This window comes from Manis pentadactyla, chromosome 3 (assembly GCF_030020395.1).
Source record: "Manis pentadactyla isolate mManPen7 chromosome 3, mManPen7.hap1, whole genome shotgun sequence".
NCBI classification, from domain to species: Eukaryota; Metazoa; Chordata; class Mammalia; order Pholidota; family Manidae; genus Manis; species Manis pentadactyla.
Genome location: NC_080021.1, coordinates 204,923,230 through 204,946,900, shown reverse-complemented (window position 1 = coordinate 204,946,900; position 23,671 = coordinate 204,923,230). Strand labels below are relative to the sequence as shown.

The 23,671-nt window shown below is 47.8% G+C and overlaps 1 protein-coding gene across 4 annotated transcripts in view; it reads left to right on the top strand.

Moving 5' to 3' along the window:
* The window catches only part of ASTN2 (astrotactin 2), an 821,466-nt gene that overhangs the window by 90,201 nt on the left and 707,594 nt on the right, over positions 1-23,671 (top strand). The gene's annotated exons all lie outside the window — the stretch shown is intronic.

Below are 23,671 nucleotides of genomic sequence, written 5' to 3'. Positions count from 1 at the left end.
CTGTTATCACCTTACAATGTGATCTTGGGTGGGAGACAACTGCTTGGGAACCTCAGTTTCCCCACCTATAAAATGGGGTCAAGAACTTACAGTCATTAATTTGTTCCTTCATCAGGTCTTTACTGAGTGCCTGGTGTTTGCCAGGCTCTCCTGGCTCAGCAGTGAAAACTAGCTGAGCAGAACCTGCTGGGTCCACGGCGACCATTGACCTTGTGTGGCAGGAGGGGTGTGTATGGAACAGAGATGCAGGGAAGCTTCCTGAGGCTCTGCAATCCCATCTAGGGGTGCAAGGCTATTTTGACAACCTAAAAGGCCCCCATTTGTCTCATTTCAGCGTTCTTAGGAAGATGGGATTCTGTGTGTGTGTGTGTGTGTGTGTGAGAGAGAGAGAGAGAGAGAGAGAGAGAGAGAGAGAGAGAGAGAGAGAGAGAGAAGAGAGAGAGGTGACAGAGAAGCAAAAAAAGAGGGGAAGGGGAAGAGACACAGGGCAAAAGAAGGAACCAGCAAAGAGGGGAGGGAAACAGGGGCGCATAAGCAGAGCTGTAGGACCCTCCACTTATGTTCCTGAGGCCCACATAGACCCAAAGAGTGAACCCTCCTGCTCTCCATTCACCTCCACCCCCCACTCCATCTTCATGGACCCTGGGACAGCTTCTGACCTCCCTGGACCCCCCAGGGCAAAGGGATCCCCAGGCCTGGGTCCACCTTGCACCAGGTTCCCACCAGCAGTCTGGCTTTCAGGAAGCTGCCTGCCTGCACGCACTGCTCTGTGACTTACTCTCCCCAAAGGAAACTCAAAGGTGGCCACCCAGCAGTGTTCAGACTTTAGGTAGAGTTCAGCTATTCTTGGGGTCAAAGACACAGACCCTGGGGAGTGTTGTCCTCAGCCAGAGGGGATGTGAGCAGGGAGAGATCATCCTTTATCCTTCCTGGCCTGGGTACCAGGCCCCTTCTTGACCTCTTAGAGTTCTGTGGCCCAGGAATCATGGTGCATGAATCACAGCAGGGCCTGTCCAGTGCCTCTCCTCCCTCTGCCCCCAAGAGGCTCTTGTGAGGGTGAGAGTGAAGATGCTGCCATGGAGGGCGAGCCCATTATACCTTTTTCTTTCTCTCTTTCTGTCCCTCTCTCTCTCTTTGAATTCTCAATACTTCCTACAAGTTAGGTTTAATGTTTACTTATCCTGTTTATGGGTGAGATGCCTGAGCCCAGAGAGAGGAACTGGCTTACCTGGAGGTACTCAAGAAATCTGAGTTGGAGCCAGCATGCTTCCCCATGCTACCCGAGTCCAGAAGCCACAGTCAGGGGACACTGTGACAGTGCGATGGTGAATGCCACAGCCTGGAGAGCCAGAAAGTGGAGCGTTTGAGTCTGAGCTGTGCAATTTGTGATTCATTATCAAATCTTTGAGCACTTCACTTTTTTTCATTGGCACTGCAGGGTTGATATGAATATCTACCTCCTCGTGTTATGTGCAGTTGACAGCAGATAGTTCATCTAGATCATGAGGAGTGCTAGGCGCACAGACGTTACCTGTTATGATTACCATCTGCCCACGACTTTGGGTGGAGTCAGGATGGCCTGTACCTGCAGGCCTGGCTGAAGTTCGTCTGTGTTCAGATCTTGTTAGGAAGTGGGAAATTCAAATAAAGAAGTGCTCCAGGCAAAATATGACGCATCAGAGTTGAGGAGAACTGGCCCAGCCTATGCTGGGCTGAATTTCAGGAACTGACAGTTAACAGAATGAAAAGTTCTGCTCATGGGTTCAAAGAAACAAGTGTGCAAAGTTTTGAAGAAAGATGAGGGAACAGATACTTGCTGAGATGTGCTGTGCCAGACTGAGCCCCAGTGACAACAGCACTGGCCAGGCAGGTGCCGTGATCCCTGCTTTGTAGAGATGAGGAATCTGAGGTTTACAGAGTTCGAGGGATTTGGCCAAGTTCACATGTCTCGGAAGGACCACAACCAGGCTGGCTTCAGAGCCATGGGCTTGCCATTTGCCCATCATGGGCACAAGGTTGGCAACTGGGGGAAGTCGGCAAAGCAGTGCCCCTTCCCAGTCTTAACAACTCATCCAAGTACACACACAGTGTCTCTGGGTTGTAATTCTTAAAGAAAACTGGAAACACGACAGTTTCACTGCTGAGGATTCTGTAAGGACTTCTTAAACATAATGTGCTTATTCCTTGAAATACAGGAAAGGGGAGAAAACTACCTTGTAAAATATTTTAAAGTTTATAAAACATTTTTAAATGCCTTGGGTCATTTAGGGAGTTGTAATCACTTCTGGTTCTGCAAGGCTAGTGGTTCTAAATACAGGGGATTTTGATGGAAAACATGAGGGTATATCAGAGCATTTGGTATTAGTGTCATGGATGTGTTTTGAAGAGGCCAGACAAAAGGTACTCTGCAGAGAAATGCTTCTCTCATGGACCTGCCACAGTATCTCAATTTAATATCATTCCTAGTTCCTTCTATTGGGAAATACTTCCCAAGAGTTTACTTTTCTGGTACAGATGACCTCAGGGGACAATCTTGGGTGAAATGTTAATCTTCAGGAATTTGAGCCAATACTCATAAAATGTCAAGGGACAGAACACAGCAAAAGCAGGTTTTTGTGACTGACAGAGAAAGTGCCTAAGAGAATTTGTCATTAAATAACCCTACTCAGGTTAGAGATGTCTAGGGAATGGACAGAAATACCCAGGCAGCTAAGAGGACAACCCTGCAGCCATGGGGCCCTGGCTCGGGGATTGTAAGGGGGGGCTAGATTCAGATCTTGGCCACAGAAATCGGAGCTAGATTTTGGGAGATGGAATGATCCTTCAGGTTTGGCCACTGACACCCATTCTCTGAACCCTCTATCCTCATTAGTAATGCAGACCCAGGTCCTCCTGGGATGCTGTTTGTTCAGAATGAATTACACTTCCATCTCTATGTCGCTTCACTTAAACATGTAGAATAGGGGTGGGTAGACTAACTCTGTCTGTGTCTGCCTGAGAGTGAAACAGACACATTCTTAGCAGTGTTTTATAAAAACAATAAAATTCAAAGCCCCAATAACTACAGGTTCTCTATGCTCTTTAGCGAGGTGTCCTTGGGGATTTAAGCCTTGAGGCACCGTCTAGCAGTGCATTAGAAATCTGTTAAAAGCCTCTGCCTGTTAGAGAAGTGATACATAGTGTTTTTGTTTTGTTCCTGAAAAGGACGGATTTTCGGGAAGGAAAGTTCAGGAAGCAGGGACGTGTCAAACACAAAAGGAAAAAAGATTTAGAGAAAACAGCAGGTTGAGACAAGGTCTCGATGGGTGTGGGTTTTAAGGCTCTATGTACCCTTTGCCATTTTTCCACATGTGTCACTTTTCCATGTGTCCTACATGCGAGTCCATTCTGAGTATCCAACAGCCGGGGCTTAGCAGTGCTGGAGGCTCTGTCTCAATGAGGCCTGGTGACATTACAAGGCCACCCGAAGTCAGTGGTGCACCAGACACCCACAGTGAGTCAAGTATCTTCTACAATGGGTTCTGCAATTTTGTGGCCAAGACACTTTTCCCAGCTTCGCCTTCATCTGTCTCCTCTTCATGACTGCCCGGAGACACGGTCTGCCCCGGACACTTCCCATGGCTGCCCCCTAAGGCCGAGTCCATCTGCCTCCTCTGTGCTGCATGTGTCCTGTGCATGCTTCCTGGGTCGCACTCTCCTGTGCCATTCTGGGGCCCTGCATGAGGTGAGTGTGCACCCCACCAACACGAGGCCCCGCTGTGCCAGAGGAAACCTTGTCTGACTCCCCCAGTCTCTCTGGCCTTCCGAGATGCCAGGCTATCTTGCAGCCAGAGCTCAGTACATAGACAATCTAAACTGAAGAACCAGGTCAGCACCTGTAAGAGGAACTCCCTGGGCAAAATACCTCTAAAAACCGAAATCAGTCAAAGGGAGAAATAAAATTTAAAACCCGTTTATTGCTTACAAATTGCAGTCCAGCGCCGTCTCTCTCTCCCCTGCTCAGGAGGAAGCAAGCAAGCAAGCCAGCCCCTCCCCTTAAACTCTCAGGTTCAGACACGCCCTCGGTTGCCCAGGTAATTACCCGTTGACATGGAGATGAACTTCTCTCCACCCCTGAGGATATGCAAATGCACTAAAGCAGGGGACGGGAGATACTCTAGAAATGGTACAATTTTACCCACAGCAACAGAGCCCACTTTTCCTTTTCCTGGGAAATGCGTTAGCCACAAATGTGGCCTCCCCAATATACTTGTCTCTGAACACCGTGCAGGGGACCTCAGTGCAGACAGAGAGGGGTGCGAGGGATTCAAAGTGGCACCCACTGCTATGTGTGAACACCCTGGGTGCTATAATGAGGGAGGTTTCTAAACATGGGTTCTCGATTACTGGCTTTATTTCCTTTGTCAGGAGTTGGGCAGGCAGGGAGAGGGGAAGTGACATACAACGTGAAACTGTGTTAATAAACAAATGGGTGCCAGCAAGTCTTTGGAGTTTGCAAACTTTCATCTGAGAGTGAGACATGGTGGAGAAAGGCTGGGCAGCCTATGGCCTTGAGGCATTTTCCACTGGTTGTTCAAATTCATTATTTGAATCTTGAAAGGAGATTCAACACATTTCAAACATTTTCAAAAGACTTGGACCTCTGATCCCTTCATCTTAGAGATAGGAGGGCTGAGGCCCAGAGAAGGGAACAGAGTGCAAGTGAATGGCAGGGCTGGGTCTGAAGCCCTGGAACCCTGCCCCCTGTCCTAGGGGGCTTATGAGCCGCAGACTAGACCAGAATTCCCAGACCTGTGTCATTCCAGGGACGTCGTCATCCTTTGGGCCATATCTGCATTCTCATTTTTTACTTCCCATCTCCTTTTTCTAAAGTAATATATGTATTATAAACGGAAACTTTAATTTCGTGATGATAAATGGAAAACTAGCATCACTTGCTAAAATCAGAAGGCCACTGTCAAAACAAGTACAATGAAAGCAAACAGTGCCACGGTGTCCTCGCCCACTGGGGGATCTGAGCCCGAGGCCTGCTCTCTCTGGCTCCTTAAAGACCCTGTAGCAGCTCTCTGATGCTGTCTCCTTGAGGTCAGCAAAAGGGCTGAAAGACACTGGCAAGAAGACTTTCTCACGTTATTTTCTGTTCATTAATTTGATGAAAGTGGACGGGGGGCAGTCATCTTCCATACCAGCATTAGCGCATTTTCTCACACTTTGGGAAATTTCTCTTAGTATATTAGCAGCAAGAGAGAAGCCTTAGGGGCAGAAGGCTTTTCTTTTCATCTTAATAACAGCTACTCTGTGCTGAGTGCCTACTCTGAGGTGGGTGTAGGATATACTGTACTCCCCTTGATAAATGTTGTCAGTTGCCCTATTTAAAGATGGGGAGACTGAGGCTTAGTAACTTGCCCAAGGCTATGTGGTGGGGCTAGGGTTCACCCTTGGTGGTCCGGCTTCAGAACCCCCACCTCAGCTGTGTCACCCTGGTCATGATGGTGCAGGCCCTGAGGCCCCTTGGCATTGCTGTTCTCCCCAAGGCCGACCAAGCAGACCTTCAATAGAGGCTGAAGAAGAAGAGTATATGTTCATTTAATAAATATAATGAGTGCTTAACATGTGCCAGGCACTGCATTGGGCTCCTTGGGGACACAGCAATGAACAAAACAGTCAGAAATCCTTACATCTGTGGAGCCAACTTTTTAGTTTGTATGTGTGTCTACATTGGGCAATTAGTAAGAATTAATACGTTAAATAATGAAGTTTGTTAGGAGACTAGGTGTCAAGCTCCCTGAGTCCTTCTGAACTTGCCCTTCACACATTAGTGTTTTAGGGCACATGTCTGTCCCCCAGTTGCTGCATCTGTAAAACAGAGGGACAGACAAGGTATCCTGTCTCCAGGCTCTGAGATTCTGGGTGGGTTTGCATTTCCCTGCTAAGGCCAGGAAGGAAATGGATGGTAATTCCAGGAGCTTTTACTGGGGGTTGGGTCCTGGGATCCAGAATGACTGGCATCCACCTCAGGTGGGAAGTGGGTCCTGAAAATCATTTCTGACTGGTTCTAGAGCAGGTTCTGCCAGAGATGATTTCATTAGGAAGACAAATTTAGGAATCAATTATAAACATTCTGTTGTCTTCCGCATGTCTTCTTGTAAAGTAGCTTTTTTTTTGCTTGTTTTGGGACGTCTACTATTTATTGAGAGCTTGTGTCTATGCCTGATGCTGTAGGAAGCATTTTACATGCATTATCTCAGTTAAGCTCACAGCAGCTCTGTATTAAGTTGGGTTCTCCCTGAGCAGACCCCGGGTCAAGGAGATAATGTATTTGGGAGGTGTCCCAGGAACTCCCAGTAGGGCACGTGAGGCAGGGCCGGAAAGGGAGGCAATTAAAGGTGTTTAGCTGTGCAGGGGGCTATACTGGGGAACTGGAGCGCAGTCCTACTGAGGGACTCTGGGGGACAGTATAGAACATGCCAAGGACCATCCAAAGTTGGGGTATTTATCCTACACCTCCCATCTGCCATTGGCTAAGGGCTACTGGTTGAGGGATGGGGGGAAATGGGCGGAGGGCAGTAAAACTCCCAGGTATTTCTGGGCCTGCCCTGCTCCAGGGTTAAGAAAGCCTTGAGCAGAATACAGGTGCCTCCTGGAGAAAGCTCTCCTGGCCTATAGCAGAAAGATGAGCACTGAGAAAGATGTGGGCAAGGCGCTGACTACATCAGCTACACACCCCGTCAAGTGAGCACCATAGTGACCTCATTCAAAGACAAGGAAAGTGAGGCTTACAAAGGGGAAGGGTCAAAGACCGGACCAGCTGCATAATTTTCAGGGCCCAGTGCAAAATGAAAATGTTGGAGCGCTTGTTCAAAAATGGAGACTTGTAAGATGGTGAGAGCAGAGCCTCAAACTAAGTATGGTGGCCTTCCAGGCACTAGGCCCTGTGTGACCTCATAAGTCATGACACTGTGCCCCCAGCCCTGGTCAAAAGTCTCAGAGGTACCACGTGATACCTCTGGAGCCTCTGGTCTGCCTGGCTGCAGGACGTGTCTTCTCACCCTCTACCCACACTGGCCCAGGGCAGCTCAGAGTAGATTCTATGGGAAAGAATCCCGGGTTTTGTTTGATAGGGCTGCTCCGTTTCTGCTTAGGCAAATCCCTTCCTTTCTCTGGGCCTCCCCTGGCTCATCTGTAAAAGTTGCCAATCCTGCCATCCCTGGATGGAGGGATGTCCATTCCCATATGTGCTTTCTTGCACTGCGGACCAGTGACCTCATGACGAGGATTCTACATCTTGAAAATGCGTAGCCTGCCACAAAACTCATTTGGAAAAGAGTGTTAATCTTGGGATCAGAAGGGCAGGCCTATTCCCCATCCAGACATTTATTGTCTGGTGACCTCAGCCAAGCCATTTCACCTCATCCAGCCTTCGTTTTGCTGTCTCCGGACTGATCTCTCGGGGTCACCCTGCGCTGCCCTATGCTAAATCAGCAGCATTGTGGGAGTTCCTCAGCCACCGTAGGTAGTTGATGTAGGTAGTCAGGGGAATGGGGTGAGGACCCCAGAGTTAGGCTGAAAGGCTCTGAATGCTGCCTCTGCTGCTGAAACTCTGTGGAGTCTCCAGTTAGCATCTTCATTTCTCTGAGCCAAATATGTATGTACATGTGTGTGTGTGTATATATATATATATATATATATATATATATGCATATATTTTTGCATATAATACATGCACATATATACATGAATATATAACAGATATAACTGTTGAAAAGTAGTTGTGAGGGTTTTATAGGAAAAGTGTCAACAGCTTATGGATAATTAATGCTTGTTATTGTGAGCAGATTTATCTCAGGGGACAGGGTGTGTTGGAAGTCATTTTGCACCTCTCTTTCTTCACTGATTTGGAAAATAATTGGGCAAATATTTTTAAAACATCTGATCAGGCTTTAATGTGATCTGTAAAATGACATCAGCCCCACTCATCTGCGCATTTCCGGGATGAAAATCCTGCCCTGTCCCCTCAGCACTACCCATGTCTTTTACAGGCCCAGCACAGAGAAGGCTCGGCACAAGCCGTTAAAAGAAAAGAACGATGGATTCTCTCACCTCTTGAAGGTGTTTCCTTTCTTCCCCATTTCTCTTCCTCCCCCTCTTTGGGGCACTGACCCATTGTCCTCCCTCCTGTGGCCCCAAAACTTTCTTTCCTCCCTTGTTCTTGATCCAGTTCCCTGCTCCCGCAGCAGGTTGGGAAAGTGCCCCAGTGGTGCGCTGGGTCCCATCCAGTGGAATAAAACTGCACTTAACGAGAAAGTGCACCTGACAAAAGGAAGATTCCAGGGCTGGGCAGTAACACAGGGCTGGCCAACTCAGCAAGTGCTTCCGGGGTTAGCCGGCCTGAGTTCAGATCCCCACTCCTGCTCCTCATCAGCTGCAGTCTGCACCTCAGGCAAGTGCCTTCCCTTCTGGGAATCCCAGTTTGTTTCTCTTTGAAATGGGCTTACGTACAGCTCCCTTGGGAGTGTACAGAGTATCAGATGAACTGCGGTGTGTGACATGCCCAGCATGCTGTGTGGCTGCACGAAGAGCACAAGGAGGATCAATGCGTTATTTCTGCTTCTGGGTTCCCCTGTTCCCATTATCCGCGGCTCCAGCATTGGCTTCCCAGCCAGACTTCCTGACAGAACTTGGAAGTCAGAGCCCCATGGGAATGTCACCAGAGCAGCCTGGGGCCTGGCATTGGGGGGCCAATGTCGGTGGGCCGATTTCTGCCTCATGTCAGTCTATTTCTTTCAAGGACATCAGGCTGAGGGAATGAAATAGCAATTGGTGGAGTTTTTTTCCCATAACAAAATCAGAAAGGATTAAGTGGATGGACAACCAAGGAACAGAGACTGTTCTGCTCCACGATGGCCTGTCAGTCACAGGAGCCAAGAGGAAATAGCTTTCAGGGACTGCTTGGGAGAGAATTTGCTCTTTCTCCTGGAGAGTAAAACAAGGTCTCTTAGGTAACAGAGCCAGAGATATTCCTGGGCTTGGAGGAGCATTTCCTGATGTCAGTTATGTGTCTGTGTATGCGAGGACATAAACGAGGGCTTGGATATGTCCTTAGATTAAATGTGCCTGTATCTCCAGGCATGTGCATGACTGAACACATAGGTGGACTTCTGCCTGTGAAGGTGGTGTAAAGACATCAGTGCACATATACACACGTGAGCTTGAACATGCAAATAGAGCATGCACAGCAGTATGCAAATGGAGTGAGCCAGGTGGACACGCTGTGAGAATGTGCATGTGTGAGAGCTCTACATATGCCTGTGGCTCTGCTGTGCTGTCAAAGTGTCCACCATGGGTATATGTATGTTCATACAGATGCCTGTTTATGTGTGTCAGGGTGCATGGATGTCCAGTTCTGCAGAACATGCACATGAGTTCACATGTGACACATGTCTCTGCATCCCCAGGCATGTCACTGTGAAAATGGCTGCATGGGAACACATGGCATTGTGTGTACAAGGGGGTGCTTTCCTGGCATATGGCAGACACATGAGAAGGAGCATGTGTCTGTGGGCACATGTTGCTTTAGGAGCACGGAGATATAAACATCTGTATTCACCTGGCTGGGTATCTCTGCAGGGATTTTTAAGTTATACAAACTTGATTTCTTATGTACCTGTGACTCCTCTGGCCTGATCTCCTTATATATTATACAGAGATGATTTATCTAACTTGGTCTCCACTCCCAAATTGTCTGGTGTCCTCTGTGATGGGCACACCTACCTATGACCAGGGCATTCTGGCAACATGGTTCCTTCTAGTATATTTCACGTCTCACTGTGGATAGACACCAGGGTGGTGGTAATGATAGTAAGACTTAAACCACCAAGTGGTCATGAAAGAAAAATACTCAGAAAAGGAAAATCACAACGGAAGTGCCTGGGGTGAGTGCATGGGACGCCGTGAGGGTGGGTCCCTCACTACCCAGTCTCCGTGTGTGTGATCATGTGATGGCACTAACACCGGGGTGGGACTCCCCATGGAAGCTGGAGAGGAAGGCCTTGTCCTCTGTGATCTCTGATGGCATGACAGTGCCCACTAAGATGGAGCATAAAGCCTCGGGACCTTTCCCACCAACGATGTTCTCCCGTCAGTCCTCTGAACAGCCTGTGAGGATGGACTGACTGCTCCCATTCTATGGATGGGAAAAGTGAGGTTCAGAGAGAGAAGCGTCTTTCTCCTGGTGACACAGCAAGCCAATGGCAGAGCCAGGAGGCTACTCAGAATCTGGCAGGTAGAGTCCAAGGGTCCTCAAGCCACTGTCCTTGAAGTCAAGAGGCTGGATTCTCAATGGTACAGTCCCTGGTTTGCTATGTAATCTGGGCCAACTCTCTGAGTTTCAATTTTCTTGACTCTAAATGAAAAGTGGGGATTCAGGGAAGTGATGCCTAAAAGCTCCAGCGAAAGGCCTGCTGCAGTGAAGGCTCCCCGGCAATGTTTGCTGAGCTGACTTAGTCTAAGTTTAGCTTCTACGGTTCTGCAAGCGGAGCTGGCAAGGTGGGGTGAGGGCGGGGAAGGGGTGACAACTCAGCATGATTCCTAATCCCATATCTTGATGATATTCTGGGTTGTAACCACAGTGCCCTTGGGAGGTCACTGGAAAGAAGTGACTTCTGTTCTCTAGAAATTTACAACCAAAGAGAGGCCCCAGTGCTTCAGAACAAGCAATCCCAAACGTCCCTACTACCTGGAGTAAAAGTGATGTGTTTGTGTAGCACGTAGGAGGAGGAGCATGCTCCGTTGCAAGTCGTATTGAGCAAATGCTGACACATCTCAACAGTGCATACACGTGGATTTATTATTATCCACAAGTCAGAGGGATGTCAGGAGGGTGAAATGAGATACACATGCCCACAGCTGGGAACAGAGCCTTGCATACAGTAAGCACTTAACAAGTGTCAGTCATTCCGTCATTTTAGATCAAGTGGCTGCATCATGCCAGGCACTGTTCTAGGCACTGAGATGCAGCCCCGTCCCTGCCTTCCTGGCACTGATACTCCAGTGATTATTCTGATGTTCTACTCCCCAGGTTATGTGAGGAAAGTGATACCTTGAGAAGTTTGGTGACTTCTTCAAGGTTCCTCAATGAATAAATATCATGGCAGAGGTGGGACCGGCCTCAGAGGTGATTGGCTCCAGAGACTGAGCCCTGACCCTTTGTTGCATTAAGGAGATGGCATGTTAAGCAATGGGAGAGGATTTTAGCATTTCCCATTGAGCCACTTGGTTTTAGTTTTCTAGACATCTTCCATCAGGTGGATCAGTATTAACCATAATGATGACCTTTTCACAGAGAACATTTTATCCAGAGTACCTTCTCTTGAATTTCTCCCTTTACTTCTTCTAATGACTTAGTGAAAAGCCAGGGGAGGGATCAGTCCTCTAATTGGACAGGTGGGAAGACTGAGGTCCAGAGGTGAAAACACCTCATCTAGGGCCAAGCAGCCAAGACCAGAGCGGAATCGTCTTTCCTGACTGCTAGCCCGGCAACATTCTGTCATCTCACGGGGCAGTCTGGCATTTAAGTCAAATGAAGAGGAGTCCAGAAGTGGTGTCCGGAGTCCCTGTGCTTGACTCTGTTGGAGAAGGGCTTGACCGGCCCTCACTCGGGCGCTCACTGTCCTGGTCGGGAGAGACGCTGGCCAGCCTGAGCCTTTTTCTCCTCCTCTGATGCTGTCAGACAATCAAGAGGTTCCTTCCCTCCTCCTGGCCTGGAGCCCGAGATCTTCTCATTGTCCCTTTCCTGCCACAGGGCACCATCTGTGGTGGGTCTAAACTGGACTGAATGGTGTGGAATTGCAAGTCAAAAGGGTCCTGTAATCATCTGCCGCTGGCCTGGGGCCCTGTGCCCTGGTAAGCCTTCTAAATAAGGGTGATGGTGTAGAGGCTGAATTACAATCAAGGCCGCTGTGAACACACCTAACAGGCACGGGGCCTATTTAAAGAATATAGAGACAGATGATGTTCCTAAAGCCGTGCAGTTAGAGCCAATCAATATCCACTCACTCTTTCAAATCAGGGCCCTGGAGATTTTGATTAGAAGGAGGCAGGCTGAGGGGAATACGGTAGGATTCTGCCTCAGGGAAATTTTCAGTACCCATTTGTTCCATTCTATACATGCCCACTGAGTAACCTCTCTGAGCTAGGTATTAGGGAGTTAATAGGCAGGAAGGGAAACCAGGCCTTTATTTTAAGTTTGGAGACTTGGGGAGCAGAGGGTAGGTGAGGTGTGAAACAACTAAAGCAATGATTACAATATAGTGTGATACACACAGCAGCAAAAGGGAGCCCAGAGCCCCAACCCAGCCTGGGGGGGAGAGGCATCCCGAAGGAGGAGCCATCTGAGTCCTTAGGTATTGCTGCATAACAGATCCCCCCACCCCCACCAACCCAAGACTCGGTGGTGTAAAGCAACTTTTTAGCTCATAATGATGTGGACTGGTAATTTAGGCTGAGCTTAGCTGGGCAGTTCTTCTGGTGGTCTTGGTGGATCTTTCTCCTGTGTCTATGGTCTACCGGCAACCTTGATGGGAGCTGATGAGCCAGGATGGCTGTCACACATCTAGGGGTTAGCAGCGGGCTTTGTCTGAGGTGACATGGGCAAATGGGCTGTGTTTCTCTCATCATCCATCAATTTCGGCCAGGCTTCTTCATGTGGCAGTTTTAGGGTTTTCAAAGGTGTCAAGAGAGAGCAAGACATGGTACATGAACACTTTCCAAGTTCCTGCTTCTATCATTTTGGACATTGTCTGTTTGGCCAGAGGAAATCATGCAGCCAACTCTGATCCAAGGGGAGGAGGAATAGCCTCAGCTCTTGAGGGGGATCTGTAGTGTGCAGCACACTGTGCAGGTGCACAGAGGGGAACTGTTGGCTGTTTAGATAACCTACTTACAGCTGGGCCCTGGAGATGAATAGTTAGCTGGTGAAAGAGTGAGAAGATGAGCCCAGGGAGAGAGAACAGTGTGGACAAGAGCATGGAGCACACTTCTAAAGGCCCGGCAGCAGGGAGGGGAGGACACAAGCACAGCAGAGCAGAGCAGCACACAGGATGCTTACTTGTCATGAGTTGAATTTGTCAAGTGTCATTTGATCCAGATTGGTGCTATTCTGATAGATGCTGCAGGGGATTCTGCAGAGGGATGGGAGACAGGTGGGCCCATATACTCGTAGTCTAAGAGACCTTCACCTAGTTTCTCCCACTTCTGGTTTTCAATCTCTCTTAGTACCTTTTCCACCCACTGAGCCTCAGCATTCCCATCTGTGAAGTCAGAAAAGGGCACCTTTTTAAATTGGATCAGTTCAGATTTATCAAGCACCTGCTATTGCAAAACCTGCCAAGCTACTAAGAGAGGGACTGAGGAGATAATAGCAATTCCTGGCCCAGAAGAACCTCATGATTTAGCAAAGGAAATGAAGATTATGGATGGGTAAGGTAAGTGAACCAGGGAAGGGAGTTCAAACCTGGTGGAGGAGTTTGGAGCTCTGAAGAGGGAGAGGGCATTTGGGGCAGGGCTCTTCAGAAGGGTCCTTCAGCTGGGTTTGAAGGGTGGGTAGTGTTTGTGTGCAGAAGAGATGATGAAGGCTTTCTAGGCAGGGGGGACAGCATGCATGAAGACTGGGAGGCCTAGGTGTTGCTTGTGGCCAGGCACTGTGGCTTGGAGTACAGAGGCTGTGGTGCATGCCAGTGCCTGATGCCAGGATGAATCTGTCATGTACAGGGGTTCCTCCAAGGCCACGTCCCCCACCTGGCCGCATACAGCTGGTGGAGCCTGTGGCGGGTGTGCTCACTCTCTTCTTCTCTGTTGGGTCACTGGTCTTCCAGATTTCATTTTTCCTCCCTCACCCACAACACTGTGTGGTACCATGGTCTCCTGACTCATCACATCTTATGACCTCTCAGGTCTAAATTCAAGGGTGTGGCACTCAGATGTGAACTCCCTGGGTTGAGGTGAGGGGCTTGGGGATTGTTGAGTCAGACTCAACCCCAGAGGCCTGAGGGATCATCTTGGCAGCGTCTTCAGGAGGCACTGAGGGAGGCCTGGAGTTGTGAGGGAAGTCTACACCCTCTCCCCTGCTACTGAACCAGTTAGGAGTTAGGAGGGTCTGCCTGTCATGTCTGGCCTGGCCACCCCCCTGTAAATCCTTGTCTTGGCCCTCCTGTCATCTTTGAAGAGCATTGGATTAGAAGGCTGTGTGACTTAGGGCAAGTTGCTACCCCTCTCTCTTCCTCATTTTCCCAGTCAGTAAACTGGTGGATTAGATCATTGATGTCCATCCCTTTACACTTATTTTCTGTTGTGATTTTCCATGAGTTGAGGTCATCGTCAATTGGGATGGCTTAAAAAGGGGTTGAGAGGAACACTGGGGATCAGAGAGAGGGTCTTAGAGACTCCGCCCAGGTGAAACAGGAAGTTTTATCGCTGCAGTTTCTGCCTTCTTTTTCTCTATATTTGGTACTGTATCATCCTCCAATGGATTCTTCTTGCCTTGATAGTGGCAAGACAGAAGGAGTGATGGGGAGACAGACAGCTGACAGGAATGGGTGTGTGCTAAATGCTGGCTACCTCAAACACCATCCTGCTTCATTGTCACAGCAATCCTAAGAGATTGCTGTTGTGATTCCCATTTTCCATATGAGGTAAGTGAAGCTTAGAGAGAGAAACTTGACTTACTAAAGGCCATGCAGTGAATAAGAGGAAGGAACAAAATGGTCTTAAAAACTCACTCATCTTAATACAGAATACTTCCCCAGGAGAGATTTGCATCTTAGAAAGAGAGGATGCATGGCAACACAACCCTAGCAGAGGACTTCATCATGATGGAACACATGGATGAAGCATCTAAGTGACCCAGGAGGATGCCTGTCCTGGTACTTATATCACACCCCCAGTGGGGATTTGATCCCACAGTCTTTTCATTCAAATGTGCAAACTCCTTTTGGCAGCCCAGTTAAGACAGTGCCCAGAACCCTGAATTTGGAGTCGGGAAACCAGAGCTGGATTTCATGATCTGCTACTTACTAGATGGGAAATTTGGGGAAAGTCCAGCCACCTGCTGGGGCCTCACATTATCTCGGTTAAACAATGGGTATTCTTCTATCGCCCTTGTGCATTGATGCAGACATCAAGACAATGAATGAAAGCACCAGGTAGGTGTTGGTGACACTTAGTCCATCTCCCTGCATCAGTTTGCAGTGTGTGGATGGGGAGGGGAACAAATGCTTTTTGTCTGGCTGCATTAAAGAAAAGAGAAGAAACAGCACAACACAGAAAAACCAAGAAAAAATAAGATGACAAAAAAAAGAACAGAGAAAAACAGCAGCAAGGAAGAAAGTAAATGGCTCAGGGGAGAGTTACTAGCAGTCATGAGAACCAATTCCATCAACTATCCATCTATTTCAAAATAGAATCTGAAAGGATGTGCTTTTCTCCCTTGCCAATATCTCTTAATTCTTCTCCTCCCCTCCTTTATTTAACTGGGTATAGCAGTATTATTTATCTCTGCCCAGTGGCTGGGGGAAACCAGTTTTGTGTGAAAGAGGCAGTTCCCGAAGAAGGTGGAAAAGGGCAGATGGATGGTAAAGGCGGGGAGGACCACTGATGGAGGGGGCATGGAGGGGATCTGTGGCACTCCTGGGATGTCTGATTCCAACAGGGGGCTGCTGGGGGCCTGGCTGTGTCACAGCCTCCTCCACCCATGCCCCAGCGTTTCTCCACCTTCTGTTCCCCAAGACATCCTCCCAAACCCAGCACCCAAGATAGTAATGCTGTCCTGCAGGCATTTATCCTGATATCAGGACCTCTTAGACTTATCAGAAGTCCAGATTATAGACTCTGCCTGCTTGCCTTGTCTGAGCCCCTGAGAAATGAGGAGCGTTAATTCACCCCTTATGCATGTTCCCCTAACACCTTGTGTGTGTGTGCTTTCCTGGCCAGTTCCACAATTGTCTCCTGCACTGATCTTCCTTTTCTGCTCTCTTAGATGGTGATTTTCTTGAGTTCAGGGAACTCATGAAATGTGTGTTGAGCAATGCATTTATTCAACACGTGTTTACTGGGCACCTACTGCATGCTAAGCCCTGAGGATAGCAGTTACCTAGACAGACTGTCTTCTGCTGTGAATGAGTGAATGGTTAAATGGAAGACGGGGCAGCAAGGGGAAATGCAACTGATGTTCAGCTTGATGGGAACAGGAAAATCCAGACTAGAAGCAAAGGTCTGTGAGAACAGTAATCAAATTTATCTCTTCATCTAATCTGTCCCCAGGACCTAGCACTGTGCCTGGCCCGTTTTAGCCAGTTGTAAATATTTATGATTATATTTGCTTTTAGTCCTGAAAGGGCTTTGCAGATTTCTTAGCACATTGTTGGGAATGACCTTATTTTCTCTTAATTCTACTTTAGATGTGATGTAAGTGGTGATGAAATATGGTGACCCTCCCTCCCCAAACACATTTTACAAAGAAAGAAAATCATGGAGGTTTTCTGATTTGTCCTCAGGTAAACCAGCCAGTCGGTGCCGAGGCATCACACAAATCTAGCTTCTGACTCTAAATTCAGTGTCCTTTCCCAAACCCTATGTGATTTTTAATTAGGTCAGGAAGACTGGCACATATCCATCCATCTGTCCATCCATCCATCCATCCATCTACCCATCCATCATCTAGCCATTTATTCTGTCACTTTAATTAATGGATCTGGAGATCTTCACTAGCCTCTGAACTAGGGTTTGGTCTGATTGTACGAAGGAATCCCATGTGGGGCCAGGTATTTATGAATCTGCTGGGATATAGTCCATAGGGAAGAAATGGCAGCCCCCTTTTTACCTCCCGCTCTACAGACTTGCTGTACCAGTCACTCTCTGTTTCCCCAGCAATGATGCCTCTGTATTTTCTCCTGGCATCTCCCATGTGCCTCTTTGCACATTTGCAACCCTTCTGCCTTCTTGCCTTTTGCCCCACTCCTCCATCTGAAATGCCCTCTGCCCCGTGGACACTTGTTGAAGTCTTGTCCATCCTTTTAAGAATCCTCCATGAAGACTTTCTAGATTCAGCCAGAATCCATCTCTCTGCTGAGCTTCCTACTTGGATTTATAGCTGTTTACAGCATGTTTTTTCTCTGTTCTTGGGCTGAGATCCCGAGGATAGAGTCCCTCAATGCCAGACCTCAGAAATGTTCGTTGACTAAATGAATCTTTAAAGTGAGCATGAATTTGCATCTAGCTGATGCAGAGGTAATACATATTCAGTGTAGAACATGTAGAGAAAAATGAATCAGAATATGATTAAAAAATCACCTCTGATCCCATTTATTCTTGATGTATTTCTTTCCAGCCGTATATACATGTACTTATATCTAAACAGAATTGTAAGATTGTCTATTTTCTAAACTTCCTTTCTCTTTCCATGAGAAATGCCAGGTCCTTGAAAGTTAAAATTCTTTCTCTTCATCTGCATTCTTCAGGGTGCCTAAACTTGAGCTAGTAAATGAATTTTGGGAAAGTTGTTGCAGGTTTCAAGCCATCGTTGATGTCCTGAGTTGCCATCTTTTCTCCCTGTCACCTGGGGATGTCCATTTAAATTCGGATATGGGGACAGCTCAATTCAACTCACCAAATGGTTACAGAGCCCTCTACTCTGCATTTGGCTACTGTGTCGGGCCCTTGGGCACACAAATGCCTCTGACGTGTCCTTGAACTAGAGTCCAGTGAAAGAGGTCAGCTGTACAAACAAATGATTTTAACCTAGGTAAATACCAAAGACCAATATGATGTTATAACAGAGTATATGAAGTAATGTGTAACAAGGCTAACTGTGGAATGCTCCTTGAGGATCAAAATGAATCCAAAAACTACTTAGTTTTATCTCATTTAATGCTCACAGTAACCTGATGAGGCAGGCGCTATTGTTATTATCCACATTTGGTAGATGGGGAAACTGAGGCACAAAGAAGCTAGAAAATTTGTCCAAAGACACATTAGCTTGAACACAGAAGAGCTGGGATTTAAATTCAAGCAGTTAGTCTTCAGAGTCTGCGATCTTATGCAGCATTCAGTATTTCCTCTTTATGGAATCATAAAAGAGTACCTACCTCCCAAAGGGGTCATGGAAGTTTTTCAGAGCAGGGGATGGAGTTGAGTCGGGAAGGATGTTTCAGACTCTGAAAAAGCATCTTAAAGATATTGAATTAGAAAATAGCATAGCATACGTGGGAGATTATGTATTTGGTCAGATCAACATATCCACGCGAGGAATGAGTAAAAAGGGGGAAGGGGTTGGGGGAGATGGGAAATGCAAGTGCCACACTCATGAAATTAGGTTTTTATCCTGAGGATAATCAGGAGCCATTGAAACGTTGTGAGCAAAGGAGTGATGTGGTGCTATTTATAAGGTAGAAATTTAATTCTGGTAGCCTCTAGAAGGATGGTTGGAAGGAGGAACCACAGAGGTAGTGATAACCAGCTGGGGTCTTCTAGTCTCCACTGACCTTTGAGATACACCCTTTTCCTCCTTGCTGTGTGCCCACAAATCTGATCTGTATGATTTGCTCTGCCCTCGAGCGTGGGGTGGAATTGACCCATGCAAAATACTTTCAAGGGATTAGCAGGTAGAAGGAGTGGTATTGGAGCATTTATTACCCCAAAATTGTTACCTCCATGCTGGGCCATGCCTTGTCAGTAGCTGGGTTATTCTATTGAAGGCTAGAGCTCCTGTCTGGCAGCCCTTTTCTACAACCTTGCCTCTTTCAGGCTTTTATAAGTCCTCATCCTTTATCTCTTTAGGCCTAGGGTGGTGACAGCAAGGAGCAAGGAGCAAGGAGCTGTCACTCCCCTAAAGGTACTTTGCCCTTGGTTTGCCTTAATCCTACCTGTGATCAATTTTATGTCCATTTGGCTGGGCTAAGGAATGTCTGGAAAGCTGGTAAAACATTATTTCCAGATATGTCTGTGAGGCTGTTCTGGAAGAGAGTAGCATTTGAATTGGTAGACCAAGTAAAGGAGAAAGTCCTTCATCAGTGCAGGTTAGAATCATCCAATCCACTGAGGGCCTGAGTAGAAAAGGTAGAGGAAGGGCAAATTTGCTCTCAGCTTGAGGTGGGATACCCATCTTCTCCCACCCCTGGTTATCAGCACTCCTGACTCCTGGGCCTTTGGACCCAGACTGGGACTTAATACCATTGGCTCTCCTCGTTCTCAGGCCTTCGTGTTTGGAACGGGATTACACTTCTGGCTTTCCTGAGCCTCGGACAGGTTGTGGGACTTCTCAGCTGCCATAATCATGTGAGCCAATCCCTCACAGTAAGTCCCTTACTATGTATGTGTAGGGTCCTCTTGGTTCTGTTTCTCTGGAGAACCCTAATAGACTTCCAAAACCTTTGTAAATGTTCCCATCGTTGAACACTTCTCAGTTGCCTTACTGAGTGTGTCTTCTTTGTTCTGATGAGACCCTGACTGGCACAAAGCCATTTGAAGTATTCTCAAGGGATACGATCAAAGTTTATATTAAGGCAACCACTGTAAAGATGAAAATGAGGGCTCGAGTCTGAGATGTGTTTCCCAGGCTCGGCAGAACTGGGTGCACAGAGCTGGCCACCCACAAATGCTGGGAGAGCTAATGTCAAGGGTGGTGCAAGTCGATGTCACTGTCTTTCCCAGCTCTGTCCAGGCAGTGAGTTCATCTCATACAATGTCTGCTGCCTTCCCCCCAGTGAGGCAAAGACCATTTGCAAACTCATCAGAAATCCTCTCTGGCCTTCTGCAAATAATCTGCCGGAGGGTCAGCTGGAGCCGTGGAATCAGAAGACGGGTTAGTTAGCCACTTGGGAGATGTTACCAAGATGGTTGGTGATCAGAAGTGCTGCTTATTTTCATAATGACCTTCAGGAATTAAATAAAAATACAATGAGTGCCATAGATTAGGAAGAACAAGCCAATTAAAAGCACAACACGCCTTCGGGAATTTTTATTTCTTTTCCAGGAGGCTGAAAGGCCTATGTGCCTGCCGAGGCAGGCTGGCGGTCTACCTGGAATCGCTGATGAAGGCTGATCTTCCAGCTTGGCTTTAGCGTGGCGGTTGAGGGGATTTGAGTCTGTTGAATATTTCACGAGCTGCAGCCGTAGGGGGAGAACAGCGAAAGGTGGAAAGACAATCGCTGTGTTTCTTTATGATTCCAGTACAAACCCAGACTCCTCAGTGGGGAGAGAGGCAGGCACGGAGGCGGCCTACCGCCGGAAGGCACGGCACACCACTTCCCCCACTTTAATATCTGCTGTTTCATTTTATATTCATCATGTCAGCATAATCTGCCTTTATGGGAATCGTCTTGGTTCCCGACCAAATGCGTTTAGTCCCCTTTTTGCTTTAAGTTTGATTGTAATTTGACTTGAAGACTTCAATGAAATGTTTATATGGAAGGACTAGGGGAAGAGAAAAGGGAAAATGCAACTGGAAAATCAGTCAGCAGGGACTCTCAAGAGCTGGCCTTGGTTATGTGCTATTTCTGTGGCCTGATTTTAATGGACATAGGAACTGGCTTTCTGAGCAAGTGTACTCCACCGATGCACTACTGCATGCCTAATACAGCATGCTCTATCACCAAGCATTCAAAGCCCTTAACCCCGAGTCTGAACAGCACTTCCAACCTAACATACTGCCGCACTCCTGCTCATAGATGCAGCTTCACTGCCCTGAGACCCTCAGCCGCCAGGCCCACCCACCAGCTGGCAAGCTCTGGGAAGAGAGTGCTAGAGAGACTGGACAGAAAGTACTTATGCCCTGAGAAAAGAGAAAGCCTGGTCAGTTTGAGGAACAGTTGTGAGTCCTGCAGGGCTGGAGTGCATGATGTGGGGATGATGGGAGTAGGTGGGTCAGGATAGAGCACAGCATTCTGGGCCACAGTAAATGGGGAGTGGGTGCATTATGGGCAGTGAGGTGGGAGAGGGGGTGTGGAAGAATTTCTGCTGTTAAAGGACTGGGAGCTTCCTGAAGGCAATGCTATGTCTCATAACACTCCATATTCTGAGCTACTAAACTGCCTGCGGTTGAGGTCCTCAGTAATGTGTGTTGAATGAACAAACAAATCCATGAATAAATGAAGGAATGAGCAAACGAATGACCAGGGCCTGCTTCTGCAAAGGCAGTTTTCACTTTGAGGTCTCTTGCCCCTCCTCCCCACCCCAAAGGCCATCTCCCTTCTTTGTAATAGAGTGAGTCCAGAGCTGTTCTCTGTGATTCAATATTTACTGTGTTTCACACACTTATTATCATTGAGCGTCTGCTGTCCGCTGCCTGGGCAGTCATCGCTGGAGCAAACAAAGAGCTCCGTCTGGTTTTGGTTCACACACTAATTTAGTCAAGGAAAAGGAAATGTTGTAAGATCAGCAGGCACAGTAAGAATTGTGCGAACTGGAAATCCACTGGGTCCGGCTGGGTCCAAATTCACCAGTGACCTTAGGCAAGGGTGACTGACTCTCTGCGACCCTCTTTCTCTAATCCAAATGTGGGGAGGATAAGCGTCTTTGTGGTGAGATTTCAGGCCCTGGCTGGGGAGAGCTCGAGGAAGGAGCGCAGACTTCAGCGAGCCTCCCTCTGCTTGCTCTGCCTCTGTCTGTATCATCTGTGCTTCCTGGGGGCTTTCTGGTGCCATTCCAGGGACTCTCAGCACAGTAAGTGTCTGCCCAGCTGGAGGCCCATGGGTCTCCCTTCTGGAGCTGCTGAATGAGAGACAGCTATTTCCAGAGGCAGCCTGCAGCCCTGGGTTTCCTGGCCCTCGGGTTCTGGACTTCGAGGCACTGAGAGAAAAATAAGCCAGGTATTGAGCAAGGCCATGTGCCCTAATGTCTTCCCCTTGCCTTGGCCCAGCTGTCTGGCTGCCAGAGAAGCTGCTGCCAAGGCCGCGGGTGCTGAGGCTGGGAGGCAGGGTCATCAGGGAGGGAGGAATTGTGGGGTAGAGACGTGCTTCCCAGCCCGGGCACCCAGCCAACCTCCTCCCCTACTTTTCCAGAGTGAGCTCTTGGGGTCCTTTGGGGCCCACGTTCCAAGAGCCGATGAACGCTGCGATTCTCTCCAGCCCTGATCGATTCTTGGGGCAGCGAGGGAAACCCGAGCAAGCTTCCATTTGGATTAATAACTTACATTGTTCTGGCCACTCTGTCTTTTACTTGGAATGAGGCAGGAAGCAGTTGAGGGTTTAGCGCCGAGGAGCGGTGTGAGCTAACTTAGGATGCGGCCCGGTTCCTCTGGCTTCTGGTTGAGAATGGAGAGACGAGGCAAGGGTGGCAGAAGAGAGTCACATTCAGAAGCCCTTCCAGTGAGTCAGGCAAGAGAGGGTGGTGCCTGGGCCGAGGCGATTGCAGTAGAGAAGCTGGGAAGGGATGCATTTTTTGGGTGGCTTTTAAAGGATTTCCTCATGGACTAGATGAGGAGTGGGAGGGAAAGCAAGCAGTCAAGGATGTCTCAAGGATTTTCTCAGAGCAGCTGAGAGGCAAATTAGATCCTGTCCCTATTACTAATAATAATGATAATAAATATTAATACCTGACTTTTTAATAGCACTTATCAAATGCCAGATGCTCTCTTCCCCTAAGGACTGTTGATTGGAAACCTCAAGGAGTTAAAATCTATTGGGAATGGATGATACAAGAATAATTCAGTAGAATTTGGTGAGCAAATATCATCACTTCAGGGTGATCCTTTGTCATTCATCGTCACCAGATGTGATGGGGGCTGCAGCGGGGCACAGGGAGAGCTGACTGGGTGAGATTTCTATCAATCCTAACAATCCTTGTCAAGCATGTGTGTGCATGTGTGTGTGTGTGTATGTGTGTGTGTGCATGCACACATGTGTACATGAGGTCTTTGGGGACTCTCAAAATACTGCCTCTAAATCAGCTCTGTGTCTTGGGAAGAGGGTCCAAAGTTGCAGACCTCAGGCATTAAGGCTACTTGTCCACTGATGGGTTGCCTGTCTCCTATCACAGCTCTCCCTCATTGAAGACCTGATTATTCCCCTTTCTTCACAAGACACACTGATAGTCCTTATTCTTCTGGGACATTTCCAGGGACACAATCATTTAGTAGCTAGCAGTGTGGAAAGAGCATATGATCCCAGTGGAAGGACAGTTTTGGTAGCTGATGCTATCACGCTTCTTAGTTAATAAGAGACTGTGTTGCTATGATCATGTTGAATGAAAGTACTATGAAAATGATAATCTTTTTTAAGTATCTGCAGAGGGAAAAACAGCACAGAGGCTAGAGTTAAGAACTTTGAGTCAGGTGACTTTGCATCTTGCTAGAAAACCCTCCTTCCCTTTGTTTATATGAGAACATCAGGATGGGGCAGTGGCTTTCCAAGTATTTTTGAGCCATGGAAACTTTGTGCCAACATTCCTTCGCTTGGGAGAGCAGTATGCACACTAGGAAACAATGGAGCTGCTCTGACCAGAGCAGGAGGAATAGGTTCAGAACAACCCCTTTGTAGAACCCCCTTCTTATAAAGGATGATCCCCAGGCACCTCGTGGGCCGGGTGTTCTCACGGTCTTCCCAGCTTTGAGGTTCTGCAGTTGTGCCATGGGCGCTTCATCTCAGTGTCTGAGGAATTCCTACTCTGAATGCCCACTCTTCTC